The sequence below is a fragment of the Fukomys damarensis genome, unplaced genomic scaffold (assembly GCF_012274545.1).
Source record: "Fukomys damarensis isolate Sample0158 unplaced genomic scaffold, DMR_v1.0_HiC HiC_scaffold_9, whole genome shotgun sequence".
Taxonomy (NCBI): domain Eukaryota; kingdom Metazoa; phylum Chordata; class Mammalia; order Rodentia; family Bathyergidae; genus Fukomys; species Fukomys damarensis.
Window position 1 is genome coordinate 13,602,570 of NW_022900921.1, and position 16,192 is coordinate 13,618,761.

The following is a 16,192-nucleotide window of genomic DNA, read 5'->3' on the forward strand; positions in this document are numbered from 1 at the left end:
CTAGTTAATCTTCACATCACACTGTTTTTTTTTTTTTTTTTTTTTGGTACTGGGGATCGAACTCAGGACCTTGCGCGTGTGAGGCAGGCGGCGGAACCACTGAGCTAAATCCCCGGCCCAGTCAGTTATTCTCTAAAAGTAGAAATGAAGCCTTGCCTGTCCTCTTCATAAGGCTTTTAACAGTTAGGATTGCCTTGGTGTAAAACTCCACATTTCTCACCATGGCCTACATTACTCCATATGATCTAGTTACCTTTGCCTACCTCTTTTCTTCTTGCTGAGTATTCTCCAGAGTTTCACATACATGCTTCTCTGTCCCCTCCCAACATCCTGCACTGCTCCTCAGCCCCATCTTTTGTTTCTCTGTTGCACCCTAGTCGTCACCAAACTCTCTTCTTTCCATCTTTCCCTCTCACTGTGACACTGTCACTACCAGCACCCTGTAACTCTGCAACTCATCCCCACCAAATGCCTTGTGAATTTCTGTTAATCTTTTCAGGCAGAAGTTACCTGCCCGAGGAAAGCTTCCTCGATCCCTGAATTCTGGGCCACTCCTGTGCTTGCAGTCGTCCGTCCTTCCATCTCACCTCTCACCTCTGTGTACTGAGCTGTGCCCCTATCCACATTAAAGGCTTCTACAGGCTGCCTCCTTCTACCCTAACGCCTCGTGGGGGAGCCACCACCCTACCTCAGTGCCTCTGGAGACAGTCATTACTTTACTCTTCATTCCTCGCACAGAAACTACCAGCACAGAGTGCTCCATTTGTAAGGTGCATAAAAATATGTCATACTTTATTACAAAAATTTGTAATGAATATTTTAAAATTAAAGAAAAACTTTCCATCCTTAGTATCCTGCTTTATCCCTAAACATTCCGTTGAGGTAGGTGGGGCCTATGTTACAGCGGTTTTTCCTACTGCAGGAATAAAGTTCCTGAATACTCCCCTTTAGAGATTATCTATGATTCAGTCTGTAAGAGCTAAAACTTGGAAACAGCCCAATTGCTCAGCAACTGCTGACTGGATAAAGAAGATGTGGTTTTTCTATAAATGGAGTACTACTCAGCCATAAAGAATGAGAAACTAGAGACATTTATAGGTAAATGGATGTATATTGAGGTTATATTCTTAAGTGAAATAAACAGGACACATGTGTAAATACAGAATAGGTTCTCTGGTGTGAAAAACTAAAAGAGTAAATAAGGTTCAAATTGCATAAGTGATAATGTGAGATAGGAAGAAATTGCTAAGGAGTAGAGGAAGGGTAGGGGAAAGAAAAAAATCCAAGAGAAGGAAAAATGGAAACAAAGTCTTTGTAAATAGGGAAGGGTCAAGGGGGTGAATGCAGGGTGGGAAAAAATAAGAACCAAGATACATCATATAAAGGTGTAAGATCCCAATGATGAACGTAACTTTACTGTATACCTAAAATGCTCTAATAAACTTAATTTAAAAAAAGAAGTTATCTATGCTCAAGGAACTTGAGAACTCATACAAATTGCCTTTTCTTTGGCACCGAGTTTTGGGAGTATAATGAAAGCATTTGAATGAAACATTCAAGATAGCATCAATATAAATGACATTTCATTCATTTCAGTAACAATACGTATGAGGCAATTTCACTTAGGATCTGCTCTCTAGAAATTTTAACGCTTGCTGCTTCTGACACAACAAACTTGAAATTAATTTTGTTCATAGCTGACATCTGTTATAAAGCATTGGAGGCAAATTGTTCTGATATTGTGACTCCAGGATTTTGACTTCCCACTTCTTGGATCTCAGAGACTATACATAACTGGATTTTTGAGACATAAATTATTGGAAAGTGTTTCTGAACCTCCTGCCCCATACACCAGGATTATAGATCCTCCACTCTTGCTCACCAGGACTTCTGGCCAAAGCACTTTGGACAGGATTGTCCCTTGCTTCTCAGCAACAGGATGGTCCTCCCAGTAGACCCGGGACCACTTTAGGCACACAGTTCTCATGCTTTTGAGGTTTCTTCTCTTTCATTTCCAATAGGCCATCTTTATTTGTCCCTAGTCCTTTAGCTCCCTCTTTTATTAGAAATGACCTAGTGTTTGCATAAACTGGAACTGAAATTGTTTAGGTCACCCACAAGATCTGAAGGAGTAAATTTGCTTATGCTGTATTTTCATGTGAAACTGTGGTTTAGAAGGCATAACTGTGGGTAATTCTGAATTTTTTTAATATCATACAGAGTGATCTAATTGTCCTTTTGAGAGAATAAGTATTAATAATAATATGCCCTTAAATTATAACATAGAGACGACATAATCAATAACATATAACCAATTATAATAAATTATAACATATAGATAACGTAATAACCAATAAAAATGAAGAGGGGCTTAGGTAGCTTGTGTAAGGTCACAAAGACAGTAACAGAATTAAAATCCACCCCCTTATTCTCAGCCTGAGAACCTTGGCTTTTCATTTTTCTGCCTCCGTGTGAGACAAAGTTTCACCTACATTTATTGCCATAGGCCAGGACATCTGAAACTGCCCTAGTGGGTTTGTTTTAAACTAACCTTTTTATTCTGGAGTAATTTTTGTCTTACAGAAAAATTTCAAAGACGAAACAGAGAGTTCCATCATTTGCCATCCTCCTAATCATAAGAAACCAGGGGAAAAGCGTCTGTAAGATTAAAAAGAAGAACATGACTAAGAACATCCTACGATGCGACCACAAACCCACAAGCCCAGAAGCAGAAGAAAGAAAAGACAAAGAAAGAAATAGGAAGAAGTTAGAGAAACAAGAGACCACTTAAACACTCTTCTGGCTTACATGGCAAAGGCCCGCGGAGACGCAGAGAAGCAGAATGGTGAGAAATCAATCAGCCAGTGAGGTGGGCCCTGCCCGCCTGAAGGCCTTTGGGAAATGTACCCCAGCTGAAGGCGGTCTCAGGGGCTTCATTCTCCCCTCTTCATTAAACCTCAACTGTTGGCTAGAGACTCTGGGTATTGAGAAAAACCACCGGGCACTGCTTTTTTATGTTCCCATCTGACTGCATTCTGATTAAGGCTGTTGAAGCTCGCCTGCTGACACTGCATGGTACCTGGGGGTTTGGCAATCACTTGAGCATTTTTAGGGTGTTTGGGGCTTTTGTTGATTTATAGAACCAAATCACCATTATTTCTGGGGTATTTTGGCTTATTTTCTGATGTAAGAAATGGAAATAAAAGCAAATTAACATTAAGCTCCCTCCCCTAGTAATTTCATTTTCTCCTGTTACGAAAGAGGCAAGGAGATAACACCCCATTCTGGTGAGTGGATAATTTATTTTCAAATTTCTCTTTCTTTTAGAGTTGTGTACATGCAGATTTGCTGACCTTTTACATATCCAATGTAATACTTTCTGTTACAAGTGCTTCATAATTATCCAGTCTATAAATATTGCACCCTGGCAACTTCTCTTTCCTTTGGACCATTAGTAAGACAAAAAGCTTTGCTGTCCAGCGATGTGAGCTGGGGGACTGCTGAGCACAGGGTCAGGCAGGGTAGCTCCTGATGGTGGCAGAAAGTGAGTATGGGTTTTGGAACAGGACTCATAGGGTGTACACTGAGCAGAGAGGCAACATGTTTGGGTTAAGTCAACTCCTGCTTTTCTCTGGCACTGAGATGACACGATTTGGATATTGCTGAGAGAGCTATCTTGCTTAGGGAGTAGTAACCCTGACTATGATTTGATTTATCTATATGACGCCAACAAACCAAAGTTCCTGAATTATCTCATAGATTAAAGGGTCCTGAGAGACTGAGACTCAGACCAGGAAAGCATGCAGACAGATGAAACACTCCACAGGGCAAGGTATCAGACTGTTGTACATATGGGGATTTGATAAGTGATAGGCATGTCCTTGCAAGCCAATACAGACACAGGAATGACTCAGTGAAAATGTTGAGCTCATTGATGACTAATATAGCACCAGCAACGGCAGCAGCAATGAAGTTCTACTTCATGTCATTCAAAAAAATAAATTCCAGGTAATTAAATTCCTGTATCATGGGGAGGGGAGAGGTAACACAAATATAGGAGAATATCCTTATGATCATGATGCAGGGAAGGAACTCTAAATATCAATATCAATGTCAACAATTAAGATCGATAAATCGGACTACATTAAAATTTCTGTGCCCTGAATAGGACTCCAAGAGCAGAGAAAATAATGGCACCAATCAACAAATGGAAATCCATTAAAAAGCTTCTGCACAGCAAGAAAGACAACAGAGTGAAGAGACAGCCTATAAAATGGGAGAAAATATTTGCTACTCTTCTGATAGAGGGTTAACATCTTTATAAAGAATTTAAACAATTAACACCAAAAAATCAAATAGCTTAATCAGTAAGTTGGCAAAAGAATTAAACAGACACACACACACACACACAAAAGCACAAATGGCCAATAAGTACAGTGGCATTCAGTTCACAAACTCCATTTATTCTGCAATTTGGGGGAGATGGCCATGTTCATGCTTGTGCATGGCTGTGGATGGCTGGGGCAGCATTTATCACCCCATGTGGTGTTCATGAATGGAAACAAAATTTTGCTAAATGCTTCTGTTTGTGAACTGAATTGTTTGCAAACAGAAGCATTCATGAACTGAGGTATTACTGTATAGCAAAGATGTTCAATGTTTGTAGCCATCAGGGCAAAGTTAAAACTACACCGAGACTCCATCTCACCCTAGTCAGAACAGCCATTATCAAGAATGTAAAAATTAGATGAGTGTGGTGGCACCTATCTGTGATCCCAGCACTCTGGAGGGTAAGCAGGAGGCCTGATTCGAGCTCAAGGTCAGCCTGGGCTACATAGTGAGTTTAAAGCCAGCATGAGATACATATCAAGACCCTGTCTCAAAAATGATACCAAAACCAGAAAACAAAACAAATAATGCTGACAAGGATGGTGGTGGCAAACAGGGCACCCTTCTGTAATGCAGGTGGGAATGTGAACTAGTACAGCCCCTACGGAAATAAGTGTGACGGTTTCCTAAAAGACTAAAGAACTACCATTTGACCCAGCTATACCCCAACTTGGTATATACCTAAAGGACTCAAAGTCACATGCTATGAGGGTAACTTCATATTCATGTTTACTCCCATACAATTCACAGTAGCCAAGATATGGAACCAACCTAGGTGCTCATCAACAGGTGAATGGATAAAGAAAGCAATATGGCTCTATCACAATGGAATATTGTTCAGTCATAAGGCAGAATGAAATTGTGTCACTTTCAGGAAAAATGGATGGATATGCAGATCATCATGAGTGACAAAAAGCCAGATTTACAAAGACAAATATTCTGTTTTCTCACAACTATGTCAAATCTTAAAAAAATGATAATAAAGTAGAAGGGAGACCTAAACAAAAGGAAAAGGAAATAAAAGGAGAGGAAAAAAGGGAGAAAAAAGGGAGAGAGAGAAGTTAAAAGGCAGAGTAGTAGGGAGGACTGATACGATCAAAATCTATTATATATATATATTGAACCTCCCTTGAATGTGAAATTGGGCAGATGGGAGGGGAGGAGGGGCAACGGGAGTGATGGGTAAAGAAAGTGGTCAATATTATGTGCACAGAGGAATCAGCCACAATGGAGTCCGTTGTTCTGTACAACCAGTATGTACTAATAAAAAGGACGTGAACCAAAAAACAATTCAACATTTCTGTGCCCGAAACAACATGAAAAGCTAAATCACAGATTGGGAGGAGCTGTTGGTAACAATGAGAAAAGTATAAATAACCCAATAGGAAAAAAAGAAAAAGAATAGGAAGACGTCGTCCACAGAATAGGAAACCCAAATGGTTCTAAATATATGAAGTGATTTCCAGCTTCACTAGTAATAAGGAGCATACAAATTTAAATAACGGTGAAGTCGTATGTTGTTACCCCATCAGACTGGCAAAGAGAATCTAACTGGTATTTGTCAAAGATGAGCTTCAACAGGCACCTTCACATGTCCGTGGTCACCACTAGTTCTGAAAGCAATTTTGCATTAACAAGTCAGAGTGAAAGAGCACGTGCCCTGAGTCCCATCATTTCCGCTTCTAGAGGGCGCTGGAGAAGTTTGTACCCATGTGCATAAGGAGGAATATTTACTGCATCATCATTTAGTGAAAGCTAACAATAGAGATAATTTTAAAATTTATTCAATAGCAGAATAAAAGTAAACAGTAGCATATCGATACAGTGGAATGTTATGTGGCAGTTGAAATCAAGCTATATTATCACGAATAAAAGGCAAAATAATTAAGAGGTCTTGTTAAGGGTTATTATGTTGCTATAGGTATTACTCCAAGTACTGGACATTTTATGTGGATATTAACTCATATAGTTCTAAATACAATCTTATACTGGAAATACCATTAGCACCTGCATTTTATAGATGGGCACAATCCGGTAGAGAGAAGTTAAAGTAATTATCCAAATATCTCATAGCTGTCAGTGGTAGAGTTAAGCTATCAATCAACTGGTCTAACTCTAGAGTTGGTGCTTAAAATACTACATTTGCCTCGTGAAGCGAACAGAATGATGAGCAGCAATCAAATATAATGTTGGACAAAAAATTCAACTTGGAAGGTGATACACACAGGTTGATACTGTATTATTTAGGATTAGGCTCAACTATGTTTTATAACAACAACAACTGGGTTAAACAGGAAGACACTAGGGCTCCGAGAGATTGAATATCTTCTCTCAGACCTCAGCTCCTGCTGAGAGTGCTCAGGATGTATCCGTGCCTTTCTAACTTTAATCTGGACTTGAAACTATCATGCTACCCTGTGACACTACAGGAACATATTGGATATTCAGTCAATACACCCTGCCCTATTTCCTGCCAGAACTTCTAGGAAGGGCTCTCTGATTTGTACCTAAAACAAGACACAAGGGAAAAGCTGGGTGCTGGGTATGGAATGGAAAAACAAGGTGGATTTACCATGTGCTTAGTGTGTGTGTGGGTCATCATTTAAGAGGGCCACACAGGGCTAGGCTAAAATGAGGGAGAACACAATCGGGGCACAACTGTTCAGAAGGGAAAATTGATCAATAAGCTAAAGGAATTAGGAGGGCTTCTCAACTATGTTCATGGTCTTGCCTGTACATGGCAGGAAGCAGTTAGGAACTCATGGTGGAAACTTTGGCCAGAAATAGTACACATGCACGGATACTCCTAGTGCCTCTTCTCTCTAAAATCGCAACGAAAGCATGACACCTGTCACCGTCTTCCTATATCATGTTCATGCTTACTATTTCCCCTCTAGAGAGCCCCTTGCACATGGACTGTGTCTGACTCAAGATCTACCTCAACAGGGTAGGAACTTCAATGTATGTTGAATAAACAGATGCAGAAACAAATGAACAACAACAAAAAAATCAATAGGATGGAGACTCAGTGGAGTTCTGTGGACTGGCACTGAGTACTCAGCACAATAAATAAAAAATTACAGTTCTTCACGGGCGAGGACCAATGCAGTTTGTATTTATATACATTGTCCAGCACCTGCCCATGGTAATGCTTCCTAATTAGTTGTTGAATTGAACTGAACTGAATTACCAAATGAAAACAGGGATTTCTAACAATGAGCTGGAATAATATGGGGCATTCCAATGATTCATTTATAAAGTGACACAATTTGGGGAAATGTTCTCAACCTTCTAATAAAAATTTCATTATTCTCTAAAAATAAAATGACTAAGTCCCTATTTACTTGGTTCATCCATGGTGTCGGGAACTGTTGAGAAACTTGTTTTTAAGAAGTACCACTGCCTTGCAAGTATTTACCATTTATAATGAAGAGATACAATCCAGAAGGAGAACCGATTTCCCAAGGATAAAATCATAAAGGGCCCTATTAAGGTTTATAAACAGGTCTCTTGGGCTCCAAGTCCTATGATCCTGCCATTCCAAGAAAAACCATTAGAGCTACTTAGATGGTTAGACCTTTTCACTTTCACCTAAGGAGTCGCAGACTCAAGATGTGACAGTAAAGAAATTGCTTTTGTCCTTGAGGAAAGATTCCAAAATGTCCTGTACCTCCTCCCCAGGTACTGCTGACCTTATGGGTTGCATACACGTGGGCTGCAATACCTAACCTAATTGTTTCCTGTTGGCAAATCTAGAGGATAGAATATGAAGCCCGTATTTCCCAGTGGTGTGATGTTAAGAATGGGTATTAGGCTTATGGAAACTCTTCGTACGACAAAATACTAACACTAATGATGAAAATAAATGAAGGGACACCCCCCATGCCTGCTTTTGCAAACACTTATTAAGGAGCAAGAATTAAACACTGAATGGAAAGGGTACATTGTAAATTTTTCTTTCTTTTTAAAGAGGCTTTACAAATCTCAGGGCACTGAAGTTTGAAATGAAAATACTGGCTTCCGTTCCAGCAAAAGCTGTCTCTAACAAGCTTCTTAAGCACTCTTCTTCACTTCAGGATCCTCTGAACTGAATTCAAATTAAAGTCAAGTCTCTTAAAACTTTTCTTATGAGTCAATATGCCGGAATGCCTCTGCGATCAGGCTTTGACCAAGAATTCTTGATCCCTGTTTTGTGACACAAATACTTTTTGCAATTACTAGCCTCTTACTTCAAAAATTTCAGCTTGGGAAGGTTCATCCCTGGCTTGTTTTCTCTGTTTGCAGCTTTTCTCTGAGTTCATATCCCTTTTATTTCTAAGGAGCTCAAAGCATCCTCTGCTCTGAAAACTCCTTCTTTAATGTCGCACCACATCTGTTCTTTGCTTTTCAAAGAGAACGGTTGCTGTGGTCAATATTGTGGCTGTGGTGAAGAAGCATATGATTTGCATGTCTACTCATGAAGCCATATAGTCAGAAATTATTCCATTGCATGACTCAGCCCACTGTCCTCATTACTGTTGATTATGCTAGATTTGGGCCAATCCACTCAGCTGGAATTAGCATGAAAGCTGTTGCAGTAAGTAGGCCAGTCGTAAATATAAGTTGGGGTTGTTGTAAAGTGTGTGCATTCACTTGTGTATGTCTTTACGCTATTTATGATTAAAAAACACCTTCAATGTGGAAAGTTGCCAGAGGGCCTTTACAGATTGGAGAAAGCACACATAGTGGTCTCTGTGAATCATAGGAAATGATACTTAAGCAAATACTTAAGGACATCGAGGGATTCATGGACAGTGTGGCTCTGTCCTTATGAGATGTTAGCACTTTCTGAATCACAAACATTAAAAGGAAGTCCAGCTGATATTGGCCTGATTTATAACATCAACATTTGTCAAAGGGGAAATAAAGCTTCAAGGCATAAATGTGTTGTTAGATCTCCAACATCCAAAGCATACTCTTTTGCCTCTCATAGGCCCGGGTCCATTGCCATGAGCATCAGACACATATGAAGGAACATGGCATGAAGAGGTCTGAGGAGTATGCGGCAATGCTACTCAGGATTTCCAGGAAAGCTTCCAAAATTTAGCTTTAAAATATGAGTCCACTTAGGCTAGTCCTTCTGTAGTCACATTTGCCTGTGAGAGAGATGAGAGGTAAATGCGAGGCCCAGAAGGAAAAGCCAAGCAGCTGGGATTACTGAGCTGCTCAGCCTGACGGGCTGAGTGTGAAAGGCTGTGGAGAACAGACAGAGAAGTGCTACACCACCAGGTGGATGGTTGCAAAGACTCTAGTGACTGACCATTCCCTGATTGTAATTCCTTACTGTTCTTTGAACAACTATTATCACAGCTCTTAAATTCTTTGAGATGGTCCCAAGTTCTTCCAAAATGCTCCTTTTCTAAAACAAAAGCCAAAATCCAAGCAGCCTACCAAATGAAACCCCCCAAAACCAAAACAAACACTCCTCCAACCTAAAAGACCCCTTGTTTAACCTATTGTGGCATTTTGTGTACAGTTAGATGTATGTTACCTGCTTGTAAATCCCAAGTAAATTCCAAGTAAATCCCAAGCTGTGAGTCCTACTTAACTGCTAAGAATCTCAGGTACTTTCCTTGTGTATATCTAACACCAAAACCCTCCTCTTAGGTCGCGAGGCTTCTGAAATAACATCTCTAAAACACTCGAACAATTACTGTCAAAGATGTAGTAAGTGTTTTCTTAATAAGTTGTTAACCACATACAAACAATCACATTGGATTTTTATGAGTCCATTGATCTTGGTTAAAAATTCCCTAATTTGGATTAAAAATTGTTATTTATACTGGGATTAGGATATCATTTTCTTGAAGATTATATTCCATCATCTATACAAGTCAGACCAGCAACATAAAGGGAAAATAATAGAATTTAGCTTATTTGCTAATCTCCAGCTAAAATCATCAAGACTTCACTTATTCATTCATCTGTTCATTATGCCATTTTTCTGCTTTTTCCTTCCCATTGGGTTGTTCAGCACTACATGAACTTGTCTAACTGTCGGTTGCTTTATAGCTCCTCCAAAGGATTTAAAATAGTCATAAATGACCTTTCTGCTCACCACAGGCATGTTAAAACACAGGAAAAAGACCTAGGGATTAAAAATAATAATAATAATAAGGCACAGAGAACAGGACTTGCCATACCAAATGGAGCAAATCTTATTTACAAATGACCTTTAACTCCTGAGATCAGCCCAGATAAAGAAGCATCTGTCATCTTTGGGAACATCTGATACTCTTCACTCTGACAAGGGCCTCCAAAGACTAGATTGCCTTTAAATCTAATTGGCTGCATGCCCTTTTCGTGCCTCCTCCACCCATGCATGGCAAACTAAACCATCTTGGGATAGAAAGCCAGCCTGGAGATGTGTGACACTTTGACAGCACAACCAGCAGATGGAAGCTAGGAAGTAGCTTTGCCCTCTAAAGCACAACCAGATGCACTGATTTCTGCTTCTGAGGGAGCTGGCTCCACTGTTATATGTGGGCTCTTACAGCTCTCACGGATATCTGTGTATAGCTAGAATTTCTTTCATCATAAGGCACAGCACAGAAATATTTTTCCCAGGGGATGAGCGGTAGGGATCAACTCTCCCAAGTCAAAAGTGTGGATACGTGAAGCAAACAGTCCAGGTACCAGCAGAACTGCCATGGAAAATTCGTATGATCAGACCTGTGGTTTATGCCTTCTCCTGCGTCTGCTCAAAGATTTTCATCAAGCATGAACAGTAGTCTAAACACTGTTATGGAAGCTGGTGAAACAGCACGACCCGGATGGATGAGGTTGCCGGCCCTGTGAAGCCTGTATTTTGATAGAGAAGATAAAGAAAAATAAACACAATCACACTTGATTGGGCAGAATTCTCTGAAGAAAGCAAGCAGGGAGAGAATGATAACGGTAGTTAACACATGCTTTCTACACACTAGGCACAATTCTTCGCATTTTGCTTGTTTTCGTTTAGTTTTCGCAAACACTTTATCATTTTGGTTATTTCCCCCGCTTTGCAGATCAGAAAATTGAAGCACAGAGAGAAGAAGCATAATTGTCCTAGAAGCATAATGGCCATGGCAATTCTGTCCTTCCAGGTAGGTGTGGGGCACACATTTTGTCATCATTCTTCATTTCCATGTCCTGTGCCCAAACATACGCAATCAATCAAGAAAAGTCAATCACTGTATCCATCCTTCCATTTGTCTGTCTGTCTCACCTGACTACTTCTCTTTGCCTCCCCAGATACTATCATGGTCCAAGCCACCACCTTCTCTCAACTGTCTTAGTGCAAACTCTTAGCTAGTTGCATGTCTGTCTTGCCACCCTAGAGTCTGTTCTCAAAAAGTAGCTCTAATCATTCTCAAAAACGGAAATCAAGTGATTTCTTGACTTCCTTCTCTCCTGCTCACTCTGCCCCAGTCAACTGGCCTTTTAGTTGTTCTAAGTGCACACCACTCTGCCACCTCAATGCCTTCAAACCCGTAGTTGTTGCTGTCTCAATATGCACAAGCCCCCCCGCCATCACCTCCTCTAGTTTATTCTTTTCCACAGTGGCCTTCTTGGCTGCCTCTAAAACTACGAGCTCCTTCTACGCAAATAGTCTTAATCAGACTTCTTCACACTTTTTTCTTTTAAAGCATTTATGAAAGTCTGATGAATATTTTTACGAATTTTTGTCTACATCCTGCTTGTTTTCCACTGTAGAAATATAATCTAAAGCATATTTTTGTCTGTTGTTCATTTCTTTTTACACAATGCCTACACTAATTCTAGACACTTAATGAATATGTTTGAATTAATGATTTAAGGAAGAAAACCTATTCTTCTGGATCGATAATAAGAAAAGCTCAATACTAAAAATATGGTGCTGTCTGATCTAGAAAATAAAGAGGAGAAATGACCATAACATACATGAAAGAAGAGGATGCCTACAGAGGAAGTATAATTTAAAGTTAAACACGAGAGACCTGGTATAAAAGTAGCTTCAACATATGGAAAACAAAATGTTTACTTGCTCTTACTTTGGTTCATTCTGCATAGATTATCTGCTTTGCTCACTAAGAATGTCTATGACCTTGCATAAATGACTGTCTGTCTTTATTTGCAGGCCACAGAAGGGCATGAGTGTTTAATTGTTCTTACCCACCTGTAATAGCCTGTCCTACCACATGGGCTTATTATTGAATTCTCAGGCCTACTGCTACTGACCATTTTGAAAGCTGCATTTTTGTCAAGGGGTGAAGGGAAGGAAAGGGTAAAACTTGGGACTCAGACTTTTAAAAACCTCACAATAGAAACTGAGACAGGAATTCTTCTTTTGCGTTTGCTTTTCATTACTATAGTTCAGTACAGAGTGGGCTGTGAGGTCAGGGAAGGAGCACAGAAGTAGAAGTTAATCTGGAGAAAGAAGGCTCAGAGGGCTTATTTTAAGCATAAAATATGGGTCTGGGGAAGGCCTGCCTTTCGCGAGACACAGAACAATTCCTGGAAATACCAGGAGAGTGGAGGGGCAGGCCAAAGGGGCTAACTCAAGATGGTGTCAGTTTTGTGGTCCCACTAACTTTGCTTTGTAACATAGTGAATGCCACTCTAGGGTGGTTGACTCTTTGTGCAGTGCGTGTACTGTTTGCTTAAAACAGGGGAAGCTATGGGGCTTCATTTTGGAAAGTTTTGCGGCATGTGAGGTCCGCCGCGTGAGCCCCAAAGAGAAGCCCAAATAAGATCGTTGTGTAACCAGAGGTGAGACAGGCCCAGATATCAGCAGAGGCCTGTGTATTTTTGGAAAATACATTTTCATCTTCAATTTACACCAGACCCAGAGAGGAGATAAGTCATTACAAAGTGTTAGTACCGTTCTTCTCAACCCGGGCCAGCTAGCGTTGTTAGGCAGATTCTATCCCACTGCCATCTCTAGGGGGTGGGGTATCCCAAGGGTGCTGCAAGAATTGGGTTCTCTAGAATCTGACATTTCCGAGAAAATGAAAATATAAATCAGGACCGAAATGTGTAATAGATCATATAAAAGAGGAAGAAAAGGCCCAAAGCAGAAGGGGGAGGTGCGTGCGTGTGTGGGGTGGGGTAAGGAAAAGGAAAGAAGGAAAAGGAAAAATAGGAATGAGAAAAGGGCAAAACAAAGTCTTTCTAAATAGGGAAGGGTGGGGGGGGTGAACTAAGGGCCGGGAATGGGGAAAAAATAAGAACCAAGATACATCAGGTACAGGTACAAGATCCCAATGATGAGTGTACTGTACACCTAGAATGTACCAATAAACGTCATGAAAAACAAGAACGTGACATTTCCTTTTTCACAGCAAATGAAGTCATGTCCTTCTATCCTGACAAAAGATGGAAGAATGGAAAGAAGAGACCGAGGTGGGTGGGGAGGAGGGGGGGCAGGGAAGGGAGTGCAGAGAGGAGAGGAGGAGGAGGGACTGAACAACAGGAAAGTTCTATTCATGCATGTTCTCATTTTTTAGGTAAGTACTAGGGTAAGTACACGCTAACAAGTTGGCATTGTGTTAAGTATATTGAAAGCGTGGACTCTTTCCCTTACAAACACTGCAAGGGATACATAGGTCTCCCTGTATTTTCCAAAGAAGAAAACTGAGACTGAGAGTCACGTCTCGCAAACCGAAACCACACAGGTATTACAGGCCGACTCTGCCCAGGCCTATCGAACCCTGAAGGCGATGCATTCTTGATATGCTTTGCTGAGGTAAGGAGATCAGAAAGAATCTCTTTGCTAGGCTTTGTGTATTCGTTAGTTTAACTTTGTCCAAACAGGTGAGTCTTTTGTCTCTGGGATTAATATCTAAGCTCTTGGAATTGGTTTTCTAAAATTTATTTTTAAATAGTTATTTATTTTTCTACTCCATTCCTCCCTCCAGCCCCCTCCCTTCTCTAGGTACAAAAGTTTTGCTTCCATTTTTTCCTTCTTCTTTTCTTCCTCCCTCCTCTCTTGGTCCCCTTCCCACTTCAATACTTTCTCCCCATTTCCCAACATCCACAATATATTTCAGTCATTTCCAATTTCAGGTTCTCAAACCAGAGAAACAAGGTGGTCTTTAAACATGTGTCTCTGATTTATTTCACTTAAGAGCATGGTCTCAAGGTCCGCCTACTTAGCTATCAATGTCTGAAGCTCATTCTTCTTTATGGCAGAGTAGTGCTCCATTGTATAAAAAAATCCTACATCTTTATCTACTTATCAGTTATTAGGCATTTGAGCTGTTTCCAAGATTTAGCTACAACAAACTGTGCTGCTGTAAACATGGGTTTACATATATCACCGTTTTATGCTGTTTTTAATTCTTCTCTATCAAGAAAAGAAGAGGTATAGCTGGGTCAAATGGAACCTCTAGTTTTAGTTCTTTGAGAAATCTCCACACTGATTTCCACAGTGGTTGTACCAGTCTACACTACCACCAGCAGTACAAAAGGTTTCCTTTTTCCCCACAGCCCCTCTAGCATTTGTTATTGATTGTTTTCTTTTCTTTTTAAAAAATCTTATTGAGTTTATATGTACTTTTTAAGTACAAAGTACAGTTATATTCATCATTGGGATCTTGTACCCTTACATGACAGATCTTGGTTCTCATTTTTCCCCCTTACCCCTGCCCTCCTTTCACCCGCTCCTCCCTCCCCTATTTACAGACACTTTGTTTCCATTTTTTCCTTTTCTTATATTTTTTCATGTCCCTTATTTCCTTTCCCCTATTCCTCCCACTTCACTTACACCTTTAGCCCTCTACTTCTTATTTCACATTATCAGTTATACAATTTTTATACAGTTATACAATTTTTTACAATTCTTTTTTTTTGTACCAGGGATTGAACTCACGTCCTTGTGCTTGTGAGGCAGGCAGTGGAACCACTAAGCTAAATCCCCGGCTTGCTGTTTTCTTAATAGCAGCCATTCCTTCTGGAATTAGATGAAATCTCAGTATTGATTTCATTTGCATCTCTCAAATGACCAGTGATATTGAACATTTTTCATACGTTTATTTTCTACTTCTAATTCTTCATCTGAGAAATGTCCTTTTACTTCAGATGCCCATTTTTGCATTGGGTCTTTAAATGCGGGGGGTGATTTCTTTATATATTCTAGATAATAGCCCTTTATTTGAATAGCTGGCAATTTTTTTTTCGCTCTGTGGGTTGTCTCATTACCCTGTTGATGGTTTTCTTGCTTACTCAAACACTTTTTAATAAGATGAGGTTCCACTTATTGATTCTTTGTAGTATTCCTCACGTGTCCTGGGTTTTGTTCATGAAGTCTTCGCCTACTCCTATATCCTCAAATGTTCTACATATTTTCTCTTCTAGCAGATTTTGTTTCTGTTTTAATATTTAGATCTTTGACCCATTTTGATTTTAGGTTAGTGTGTGGTGAAAGATATGAGTTTAGTTTCAATCTTTGGCATGTGGAAAGCCAGTCTTCTAGCACCATTTATTAAAGAGGCTATTTCTTCTGGTGAGGGTGTTCGGCTTCTTTGTCAAAGTGGCTCAGTATATCTGGAATTGTTTCTGTTTCATTGATCCTCAGGTCTGTTCTTTTGCCAGTGCCATGCTGTTTTTATCACCATTGCTTTGTAGTATAATTTAAAGTCAGGGATTGTGATGCCCTTTGCCTTGCCTTTGTTGACCAGAACTGCCTTTGCTCTTCTAGGTCACTTCTGGTTCCAAATGAATAACAGAATTTTTTTTTCTAAATATGTGAGATATGCTGTTGGGATTTTGATTGAGATTGCACTGAATCTGTATAGCAATCTTG

At 40.0% G+C, this 16,192-nt stretch overlaps 1 protein-coding gene across 3 annotated transcripts in view; it reads right to left on the minus strand.

Moving 5' to 3' along the window:
* The window catches only part of Atp10b (ATPase phospholipid transporting 10B (putative)), a 301,108-nt gene that overhangs the window by 108,467 nt on the left and 176,449 nt on the right, over window positions 1-16,192 (minus strand). The gene's annotated exons all lie outside the window — the stretch shown is intronic.